We start from the raw sequence: 12285 nt of genomic DNA, 5'->3' as shown, positions 1-12285 counted from the left end.
ATTCAGTGTTCCCATGTTCTGTTCGAACAACTGCCTCTTGGTCCATGTACAGATTCCTCATGAGCACAATTAAGTGTTCTGGAATACTCATGCTTTGCAGTGTTGTCCATAACTTGTCGTGATCCACATAATCGAAAGCCTTTGTGTAGTCAATAAAGCACAGGTAAACATCTTTCTGGTAGTCTCTGCTTTCAGCCAAGATCCATCGGACATCAGCAGTGATATCTCTCATTTCCTGACATCTTCTGAATCCAGCTTGAACCTCTGGAAGTCCTCTGTCTATGTTCTGTTGCAGCCATTTTTGAATTATCTTTAGTAAAATTTTACTTGCACATGAAATGAATGATACTTTCTGATGATTTCCGCATTCTGTTGGGTCACCTCTCTCTGGAATGGACACAAGTGTTAATTGCTTCCAGTCAGTTGGCCAAGTCTTCCATAGCTCTTGGTAGAGATGAGTGAGTGCCTCCAGGGTTGTATCACTCATTGAAAGATTTCAATTTGTGTTCTGTCAATTCCCAGAGCCTTGTCCTTGGCCAATGCCTTCAGCACGATTGGCTCTTGATCATATGCTGTCTCTTGAAATGGCTGAACATTGTCCATTTCCTTTTGGTACAGTGATTCTGTGTATTCCTTCCATCTTCTTTTGATGCTTTCTACATCATTCAATAATTTGCCCATACAATCCTTCAGTATTTCTAGAAGAGTCTTGAAGTTTATTTTCGTTCTTTCAGCTTGAGAAATGTGAATGAAGCATGTTCTTCCAGGCATCTGCTCAGGGTGATCACAAGTATGTCCTGAGCAGATGCCTGGGAGTGCAGCTGGTGACACACTCAGCTGAAAACCAAAAGGCTGGAGGTTTGAGTTCACCCAGAGCGCCTCGGATGAAAGGGCTGGCAGCCTAATTCTGAAAACTCATCACTGAGAACCCTGTGGGCACAGTTCTCCTCTGACACACACATGGGGCACCATGAAGTAATCTACTTATGAAAAATCATCCACTGAGAACCCTGTGAGCACAGTTCTCCTCTGAACACACGGGGGCACCATGAGTCAGAGTCCAGTCACTGGTCAACAGCAACTAATTTATTCTTGTTGTTAAGTGACGTCAAGTCGGTTCCAACTCATAGTGACCCTGTATAGGGTTTCCAAGGAGTGACTGATGAGCTTAAACCGCTGACCTTGCAGTTCAAACCAATCTTGCACATTGACCCACAGCGCCACACCAGCAGTTCAGCAACCCCCTGGTGGTCTTCAATGAGGCTCGTAATCATTAGGGTTCTGTGTCAACTTGACTAGGCCAGGGTCCCCAGTGGTTACCACGGTGATGACACCGCCCACAGGCATCACTGACTCCAGGATTGGCCTTGAGCAGCCAATCAACTGAAAGGACGTTTTCTTGAGGGTGTGGCCTGCTCCCAATATAACAGACACTTGTGAAAACTTGCTATGTGTCTTCCTCTGAAGACCTGGGACTCTACAATTGTGAGCCATTTCCTGGATATATATAAACTTCACTTGATGTATAAACATATATATGTTTCAATGGTTTTGTTTCTCTGGCAAACCTGGCCTAAGACATGAGCTCTGCTTGGAAACACTGAATAAGCCCTGTTCCAACTGCAGATGGCCCGCTCTGCACCCTGGGACTCCATCTTTCCAGGCAAGGCGCCCACAGCAGGACTGCTGGGTCTAAAAGATCAAGTTCTTGGCCCCTCACAGCTGTTGAAGTTCAGTAACCGAGTGCTGTGAAGTTAGCATCTGCTTTTCCCTTACCTGAACCATTCAGGTAAGCGCCAGGCAGGTGATTTCCTCCACAGCTCAGCTCATGCCTAGGACAGTTCCTGAGCCACAGGATGCCTAGGACAGTTTCCCAAAGGATGGATTCACTTATACAAGGGCCAGGACATGGGACCACAGCTTTCCCCCATGATGTCAGAACTCTGAGGGTTGGACACAGCTTTATGTTAAGCCTTGAATCCTCTGTGAACTTCCAGGAACATAAAATTCAGACAGGACACCTGCCTGTGCCCCAATCCGATTGCTCCTCCCAGACCCTCACATTTCCCACATATGCCTCCTCCATCCTTCCTAAGACGAGAGTGACAGCACACACGTGGTTAGACGTCGCTTACGACTATGGATCCGACGTACTGACACGCACAAGTAAGCCTGTCAGGGTTCGGATTACCCATCGGCCTGTGTCTTCGGAGCAGCTGCCTCTGTAAGGTGAGCCCGAGATGGGAGGGACCTGTGTTCCTGGAGGACATGCTCTAAGGTGACATACATCACGAGATGCTGCTGCTGCCCGCCTCCTCCCCACAGTGAAGGCCCTGCCACTGGACTCCTGCCCAGGTGTCTCTCTGCAGACCACGGGATGCTCCTCACGAAAGGCATGGCACAAAGAGACTCACTCCACCGTCAGGAAACAGTGGATGCTGACGCAGCCCTGAGCTAGCTGTGTCCATGCAGGCCACCTGTTCATACCAGTGTGAAGAGCATGAGGGGCACAGTCCATGGTGCACATGAGTGGTGGGCCAGGGAGGGCACGTCCACAGGGCACCAAGCCACCACGCAGGTGTCCTGGGTCAAGTCCCCAGAGCCTCGGGGACCACGTGCCTCCAAGGTCCTGCTGAGCAGGGAACAGGGTCTCTGCTGGCTGACACATGCCTCCCCTCACCTTGGCTTTCTTTTGTAGTTGTTGTGAAGTGCCATCGAGTCGGTTCTGACCCATAGCTACCCTGTATAGGGTTTCCAAGTTGCTGCTGGTGAGCTTGAACCGACGCGACCTTGCAGTTCACATGGCTCTTCAGTTTGGCGCATTAACCCACAGAACCACACAAAGCATGCTTTCTTGCCCCAAATCAGAGGCTTTCTAGACACACCTGTTATCCTAGCTCTGGGCATGCCCACCTTCCTGGTATACAGATTACCCTGGCACACTGCTCTGTCCTTGTGAGAGGTTGTCCTCCTTCCTTCCACTCATCCACCCATCCATCCATCCAACCATCCATCCACCCATCCATCCATCCATCCATCCATCCATCCATCCATCCATCCACCCATCCATCGATCCATCGATCCATCGATCCATCGATCCATCCACTCATCCACCCATCCACCCATCCATCCATCCACCCATCCAACCATCCATCCATCCATCCATCCATCCATCCATCCATCCATCCACCCACCCACCCATCCATCCATCCAACCACCCATCCATCCATCCATCCAATCATCCATCCACCCATCCATTCATCCATCCACCCATCCATCCATCTCTCCGTCCAGTCAACCAGCCTCCCTCCCTTCCTTCCACCCATCTATCCATCCATCCATCCCTATCTCCCTTGTCAACCAACCTTCAATCCATCCATCCATCCCTCTTCTCTCCCTCTAGTCCACCTTCCTTCCTCCTTCCCTCAGCCTTCCACCTAGCTTTCCCACCATCCATCCACCCATCCATCCATCCAACCAACCTTCCTTCCCCACTTTTTCCTTCGTCCGTCCTTTCTTCTATACACACATCTTTCTATCCATCCTTCTAACCCGCCCCATCCCAATTCCCTCCCTCCTTCCACCCCTCTTTATTTCCCTCCCTCCCTCCTTTCTTTGTTCCAGATGATAAATCAAAGGCAGAAACACAAAGGAACAGCAGCCCGATCCTAACTTGATGCCCCTAGCCACTCCTCCCAGTCTTGGGATGGGACCCAGTTCAGACGTCCTACGCTGGTCAGTCTGTCCTACTGTGTTACTGTGATACAGGAAGCTATGTCACCGGTATTCCAAACACCAATTGGGTCACCATAGAGACAAGTGGAGCTTCCAGACTAAGGCAGACTGGAGGAAAGGAGAGGTGGACCACTTCTGAATGGTCAGCCACTGAAAATAGAAGCAGAAGACTGTCAGACATAGTGTTGGAAGGTGAGCTCTTTAGATTGGAAAGCACTCAAAATACAATGGGGGAAGTGCTGCCTCCTCTAAGTAGAGGTGACCTTATTGATGAGCATGGAGAAAAGCTCTCAACCTTCATGGAAGCAGTAGTCAAGATATCAGATGACGTATTGCATTGGGCAAATCTGCTGCACAAGACCTCTTTAAAGTGTTGAAGAGCAAAGATGTCAGCTTGAGGACTAAGGTGCACCTGACCCAAGCCATGGTATTTTCAATCACCTCATATTCATGTGAAAGCTGGACAGTGAATAAGGAAGATCGTAGAAGAATTGATGCCTTTGAGTTATGGTGTTGGAGGAGAATACTGAAAGTGCCATGGGCTGCCAAAAGGATAAACACATCTGTGTTGGAGGAAGTGCAGCCAGAGTGCTCCTTGGAGGCCAGGATGGCCAGACTTTCTCTCATACTTCGGACATGTTATCAGGAGGGATCAGTCCCTGGAGAAGGACATCGTGCTTGGTAAAGTGGAGGGTCAACAAAAAAGAGGAAGACCCTCATCGAGATGGATTGGCACAGTGACAGCAGCCATGGGCTCAGTGTGGCAACAATTGTGAGGTTGGCCCAGGACCAGTGTTTCGTTCTGTTGTGCACAGGGTCGCTATGAGTCGATGGCACCTGATAACAACCACCACCACCACCACCCACACCATGGACTCCTAAACAGAAAAACGCATGTTACTAGAGCCTGCAGGCACGACACTGAGTCTCAGTCGGTGAGCAGTTAAAGAGGGGACATGTGACATTTACCATCTCCCTCTGGGGGTGGGGCATGCAGGGGCAGAGCTGAGATCTCACTGTCTTGGGGGAGGAAGCCTGGGTTGGGGTCCCCTGTAACAAGTCACCACAAACATAGTGGCCCTTGATACTCTTGAAGGTGGGTCTGAACTGGACCCCAAGACTGGAATTTCTCCTCAGTCCTCTCACCTGCCACATTAGGATTCAGGTTAAGAAAGCCCTGTCCATGGGGTCAGGCTGCCTCATCTGTCTCCCAAGGATTGGCTGGTGGGTTTGAACCGCCCATCTTTCAGTTAGTTTCCGAGTGCTTTAACCACTGCACAACCAGGGCCCCTGCAGGCCACCCCCTTAGCACTTCTCCATGCATATGGGGCTGTGTGCTGATCGGAGCAGGTCACGAGGTTGGAGGGAAACGGCTGTGGAGGAAGGGGAGGGGTCACTTTCAGGGGAGTAAGACCATGGGGAGGGTTATTCACAGTGTCGAGATGTAGGCAAAGGAGGGAAGAAAGCCCCTCCCCTTGTCGGATGCATACCCCCCACTTCCCAGGTGCAGGAAGGTGAAGAGACCCGGGGTCTCCTTGGGAAGAGAAGCTGCATTCAGGACTCAGGTATATGTTGGGGGTCTCCTCCACACACCAGCTAACAACCGTGTCTCAGATTGTCCCACGTGTACCCAGTGCCCAGCCCAGAATAATCACTCAAGGGACCAAAAACCTGGGCCAAACCCGCTCCCACTGAGTCCATTGTGATTCATGTCGGTCCATGGCTGCTGGTTCGTGTCTTCGAGTCACTTCTGACACTAACTGACACTGTATAAGGTTTCCAAGGAGCAGCTGATGGGTTTGAACCACCAACTTTGCAATTCAAACTGACCTTATGGTGCATTGCTTATCCCACAGTGTCAAACCAGGACTCCAACTCAAAGGCACACCACCACCACCACAACAAAAGCTGTGGCCCCGTAGGATAAGCACTGGGCCGCTTATCAAAGGACCAATGGTTCAAATCCACCTGCTGATCTTCGGAAACCCCATCCAGGGTTGCTATGAGTCAGAACTGGTTCGACAGCACTCAACAACATGAAGAAGCTTTTCCACTACACATCTGTTTAGTGTGTCGTACTATGGTGGCTGTGGATGACTGAGAAGCTATGACACCAGTACTTCACATGCCAGTAGGGTCACTGATGATGGACAGCTTTCAGTGACGCTTCCAGACTCCAAAAGATTAGGAAGAAATGTCTGGCAATCTGCTTCCAAAAGTTAGCCAATGAAAATCTTATGGCTCCGAAGAGGACACATCCAACTCATGGGCTTTGGGCACATCACCAGGAAGGACCAATTGCTGGAAGAGGAGATCACGTTTGGTGAAGGAGAGGGAGACCCTTGGTGAGGTGAGCAGGACAGTAGCTACAATGCTGAACTCCGAGCAGGTTGGTGATGGTGTGGATTTTGTTGTGCTGTACGTGAGTTCGCCATGAGCCACAATCAGCATGACAACAGCCACAATAACTCTATGAGTTGTGTTGTAGTTGTGTTGTGGAGTCAGTTCCGGCTCATAACGACCCTGTACAGGGTTTCCACGGAGCGGCTGGTGGGTTTCAGCTGTCACCTTGTGATCTTACAGTACCACACAAGGAGTCCATGAGTTGAATTGCTCCCTCTGAAAATATTTGCCCAGGAATTTTACACTCAATGGGCAAATATGTATCTGCCATTCCAGTGTAGACGGAATAAAATATAAGAAAATAATAGGAACATAAATATTTAGCAATAGCTGAGAATTGGCAGCCTTGGGCTTACCCCACCTTTGCTTTTGACAGACAGGTAAATTACATTCTATTCCTATCCATAGCTACAGAACCACAACACAATTAGATAACTTCTCTCCCCAGGCATCCAAGAGACCAGCTTGCTACCCAGGGAAACAGTTGACAATTTGTAATGTAATAAAAATGTCAACGGGGTGGGGGGAGTGTTGCGAGGGAGGGAAGGGGACAATTTTGATTTGACCAAACACCTTGGATTGTATTCCCCACAGTCTGAGGTGGGACAAGCTTCGTGCACAAGAAGGTCTGTTTGTTTTTTGGGTGAGTTACATTCTCTCTGATTTCTCCCTTGTTCTGTCCAAGACAAGGTGACATCAGCAAGTTTTTAATCTGCTTGCGATGCTTTGCTCAAATGTGGCTAAAGTTTTATCCACAAAGCAAAAATGAATCCGCAGAAGTGCTGGTAACAGATGCCAGGGCCAAATGCCCCAAATAACCCCGATCTCGCGCTCAGAGCGGTCTTCCCAGACTTTGCTTCCCAAATCTCAACACATCTAGCTAATCCTAAAGGGACATGGCTCCCAAGAAGCCATCCTGGGCCAGGTATTCCCAGAAGTTTTGTCTTGTTTGGGTAGGAAATCAGAATTAGCCTGGCCCTGTCGTCAGGGCTCAGTAAGCTGAATGTCAGAAAAATAATTCCTCTAACCCATTCCTGAAGGAGCTCTGGTAACGTAATGGTTACAAATCGGGCTTGCGAACCTTAAGATCAGCAGTTCGAAACTACCAGCTGTTCTGTGGGAGAAAGATGAGGCTTTCTGCTCCCATAAAGATTTACAGCCTCAGAAACCCTATACAGGGTTGATATGAGTCAGAACCAACTCCACAGCCCATCACAACAATCAACCTATTCCTGGATAAGGTGATTCCTGCTTACTCGAATCTTAATGCACCCCACTATTAAAAGGCATTCTTGGAGGATGAGGGCTCCCCCAGAAAACCTTGTAAAAAACCAAACACCAAATCTGTTGCTGCAAAGGCAGTTCAGACTCATGGGGACTGCATGTGTTTCTGGGTAAAAGTGAGCTCCATCAGGTTTCCTTGGATGTAACCTTTATGAAAACAGTTAGCCAGGACTTTCTTTCGCAGTGCTGATGCCAGGGTTCAAACACTAACCTTCTGCTTAGTTGTTGTTGTTATATGTTGTTGAGCTAGTTGCAACTCATCGCAATCCCGTGTACAACAAAACGAAACACTGCCCAGTCCTGTGCCAACTTCACAATCATTGCTACACTTCAGCCCACTGCTACTGCCACTGTGGCAATCCATCTCATTGGGGGATCTTCCTCTTTTTCTCGGACCCTCCACTTTACCAAGCATGATGCCCTTCTCCAGTGGCTGGTCTTTGCTGATAAGAGATGAAGTTTTGCCACTGTGGCTTCTAAGGAGCATTCTGGCTGTACTTCTTCCAGCACACATTAGTTTATTCTTCTAGCAGTTCATGGTAATTTCAGTATTCTTCTCCAACACCATAAATAATTCAAAGACATCCATTCTTCAGATTAAAAATGCTGAAAAGGACCAAGTTCCAGTCCTAATCAGCTCCTGGCTGACCAGCTAGCTTTGCAGGAGAACCTCCCGTCTCTGTTCCCTAGAAACAGACAAACCACAACTAGTAAAGCAGATTTAATGAGCAGAGATGCATTTTTCAGGAGACTGTGGGTCAGAATTCCGGGTGTGATCCTAGGGGAAGGTCCTTGGTCTTTTTCCGCTTCTAGTGGCTGTCGGCTAACTTTGCAGGGCTTGTAGAAACATCTTCCCATGTCTGGGTGCTCTATAAAACACTCAGCAATAGCTGGGCTTCATTAACCCGATAGAGAAACTTGATTCCCAAACAGAGAGTAGCCACAGGCTCAGAAGTTAGGATTCCAACACGTATTTATTTGGGGTGTTGTTGTCGTTACGTGCCATCGAGTCGGTACCAACTTACAGTGACCCTATGCACAACAGAACGAAACACTGCCCAGCTTTGCAGCAACCTCACAATGTTTATTCCACTTGAGCCCATTGATGCTGCCACCGTGCCAGTCCATCTCCTGACGGGGGGTGGGCTATTCTTCTTTATCTCCAACCCTCCACTTTACTAAACAAGATATCCTTCTCCAGCGACTGGTCCCTCCTGACAATCTGTCTGAAGTATGAGAGACAAAGTTTGGCCATCCTGGCCTCCAGGGGGCGCTCTGGCTGCACTTCTTCCTTTGGCAGCCCATGGCACTTTCAATATTCTCCTCCAACACCATAACTCAAAGGCATCAATTCTTCAACGGTCTTCCTTATTCACTGGTCAGGTGCACCTTAGTCCTCAAACTGACATCTTTGCTCTTCAACACTTTAAAAACGTCTTGTGCAGTTATCAGGACTGATTGTGAGGGTTGCAAATGTAAAGGTAGACGTTTTATAGCAAGGAAGGGAGTGATTAACTATCCAGTCTAAGATCGGAGGTCCCTAGGACCATCAACAGAGAAGAGCTGAGAGTGAGACCCTACCCAGGGAAGCAGCGATGCCTGATATGGAGGTAGAGACGATGATGTGGAGCGATGGAGCAGCTGGGGACTTTAGATCCAGAGAGGAAGAGAGACTGTATGCTGAAGATCGGGGGGGGGAAGAATGTAGGGGGCAGGCTTGCAGGGTATACCCTTTGTTTGGTTGATGATGCATGGAGGATTGTAACCATGGCAATGAAACGATATACGATAGAATGAATGTAAAACTAATGTTCTCCCATGTAAACTATCACGTAATTCACAATAAATCATTTTAAAAAAAAAAAAGGTCTTGTGCAGCAGATTTGCCTAATGCAATATGTCATTTGATTCCTTGACTGCCACTTCCATGAGTGTTGATGGTTGATCAGAGAAAAATGAAGTGTTTGACAACTTCAATCTTTTTTCCATTGATAAGAATGTTGTTTATTGGTCCAGTGGTGAGGGTTTTTGTTTTCTTTATGTTGAGGTGTAACCCATACCGAAGGCTGTGGTCTTCGATCTTCATCAGTAATTATTTTAAGTCGTTTTCACTTTGAGCAAGCAAGGTTGTATCGTCTGCACGTCGCAGGTTGTGAATGTGTCTTCCTCCAATCCTGATGTCAGGTTCTTCATACAGTCCCACTTTTCAGATCATTTACTCAGCATACAGACTGAATAAGTAAGGTGAAAGAACACAACCCTGGCGCACATCTTTCCTGCTTTTAAACCACTGAGGTTCCCCTTACTCTCTTCGAACAACTGCTTCTTGGTCTATGTACAGGTTCCTCATGAGCACAATTAAGGATTCCGGATTTGGGGCAAGGGAGACACATTCAATCCACAAAACCCTGGGCTAGCTATGAAATGGCACATTGGATTGCAGTGTGAGGGTTCTCAATCTGACCCCACGGACCTTCAGCTGCTTGGTGAAACATGCTGGGGAGGGGACACTCATCCCAGGATGAGGTCCCTGTGGGACGTGCCTATCTCGCAGAGTGAAGGAAGAGTGGCAGGAAATGGCCAAAAATTCTACATAGAAGGTGAGTGTATTCTTCCCAACCGGCTCTCACCACATCCACAAACGAGCCCAGGAGCCCTGGCAAAGTGAAGAGAATCTGGCTTCGCCACCAACAGGCGCAGTCCTAGGGCTGAGCAGAGGCTCCAGTCTTTAATATCAGCGCTTGATACTCTGGGGGTCACAGACCACGCCCAGAGCCCTGGCACATGGTTAAGCACTTGGCTGATAACCTAAAGGTCCTTGGTTTGGACCCACCGGCAGCTCTGTGGGAGAAAGATCTGACAACTGGCCTCCAAAGGGCAGTTCTACTCTGCCCCAGGAGCCAGCATTGGCTTGAAGGCGCCCAGATACAGCACCCTGGAGAGCTCCTGGCTTTGCCACATGCTTCTTCCCATGTGAAATCGACACATGGACATTTATAGAACTTTAGTCATATTCCTGCTACTCCCAGCGTCTTTCTTACCAGCAGTTAATTCAGCCCCTCACTGAGACCACATTGTGTAACCCACTCTCTGCCCAGCGCTGTGCCCACCCACTGTCACCAGGCACCATGGAGATCCGGGGAACGGGAGATACAGCACACCTGGACACTGGACCGCGGTGCTCCAAGGATATAAACGATCTCAGGGAACAGAGCTAAACAACCATTGACCCACCGAAGTCCTGGGGATTAATCTACAGACCGCAACATCTTGTCCAAGAGTCACACTACCAAGGGGTGCCTGACCTGGCACTCCGTCCCTAGCGACAGCTTTTGGGGGGACTCAAGTATCTACTGTAGTTGTTACTGGTTAGTGTCATGGAGTTGGTTCCAACTCATGTAGTGACCTGTGTACAGTTTCTGAGGAGTCCTGGTGTGGCATTGTGGGTAAATGCGCTAGACTGCAACGTCGGTTTAAACCACAAGGTCAGAGTTGCTCCTCAGAAACCCCGTACAGGGTTCACTATGGGTTGGAATCGACTCTACGGCACTTAACAACAACAACAACAACAACAATGGTTTCTGAGACTTTAAATCTTTGCAGAAGCAGAAAGCCTCATCTTTCTCTCAGATGGACTAGCTCCCCACAACACCTACAAGAGAGATTCTGCAAGCCCAAATGGTCTATTTTATATTCCCTGGTGCCCAACCTTAAGGTAAGCATTGAGCTGCCAACCACAACATTCAGACCCACCAGCCAATCCTCGGGAGAAACATGAAGCTATCTACTTATAACAGGGTTGCTATGAGTCGGAACCCACTCATGGACACCCCACCTTGATTTCACAGTTCAGCGTGCGCACAGGTACCCGATCCACTTCTGCCCTTGCCCAAGGTTACCTGTGCACATGGTTCTTTAAGCCTTGAATGTGAATCAATCTTAAATATCAGATCCCAACACACCAGGACCCCCTCTCTTGTCCTCGGCATTCCCTGAGGGGACAGCATCTGAGAACTATCTGATTTGTGGCCTTTTTGGGCCCCCTTGTGGGTGGTTATGCTGACACTTTAAATGGGCTAACTGTGACGGTATATGAATTATATCTCATTAAAACTGTGGAGGAAAACTGAAGGAGAAATGTTAGAATAAACGGAAACTTCCAAACAATTCCAAAAATTAGCACAAACGTAGTTAAAAATAAAAACATCTGACAACACCATGTTATACTGAAAAGCATTACTCCCAGAAAAAAAAAAAAATCTGCTCAGCAGATGAGCTAACAGCAAACAAAATAACTGCTTTTCCCTCTTTCCCTTTTCGCCCTGGCTGCCAGGAGGCTCCGAGATCAACACCATGTGCAACTGTAGACATGCTCTTGCCTCGCACAGGCTGGTGTTTGTTGTAGTTGTGAAGTGCCATTGAGTCTGTTCTGATTCATAGCGACCCTGTACAGGGTTTCCGAGGAGCAGCTTGGCCACCCTTAATTGTTAAAAGTGGGGTTTTCTGAGGGTAGCTTGCAGCAGAATCATTTGGGGAACAGGCTGAAAAGACAGGTCCCTGAGGAAATTTGGAGCTCCAATGAGTGAGCCCTTGGAATGTGCAATTTAAACAAAACGCTCAGGAATTCTTGCTACCCATACACCAAAGCAAAATGATCCCAAATCTTGCTGGGTCGAGGCCTTTCAGGATGAACACAGTCAAGGTCCTGTACCCCCTTGTCCTCAGCCTCACTGTCAACACTGGGAGCATTGGGGGTGGTTTGTGGAGCCTCGGGACAGCGCCACGCAGAAGGGCAGGCCACTGAGAGATGGCAAAGACTTACACAGTGTACCCAAATCCTTTTCCCTGGATGTCATGAACTTA

This window comes from Chrysochloris asiatica, unplaced genomic scaffold (genome assembly GCF_000296735.1).
Source record: "Chrysochloris asiatica unplaced genomic scaffold, ChrAsi1.0 scaffold00040, whole genome shotgun sequence".
Classification (NCBI taxonomy): Eukaryota; Metazoa; Chordata; class Mammalia; order Afrosoricida; family Chrysochloridae; genus Chrysochloris; species Chrysochloris asiatica.
The sequence above is the reverse complement of the archived record's forward strand: the minus strand, read 5'-3'. Positions refer to the sequence as shown.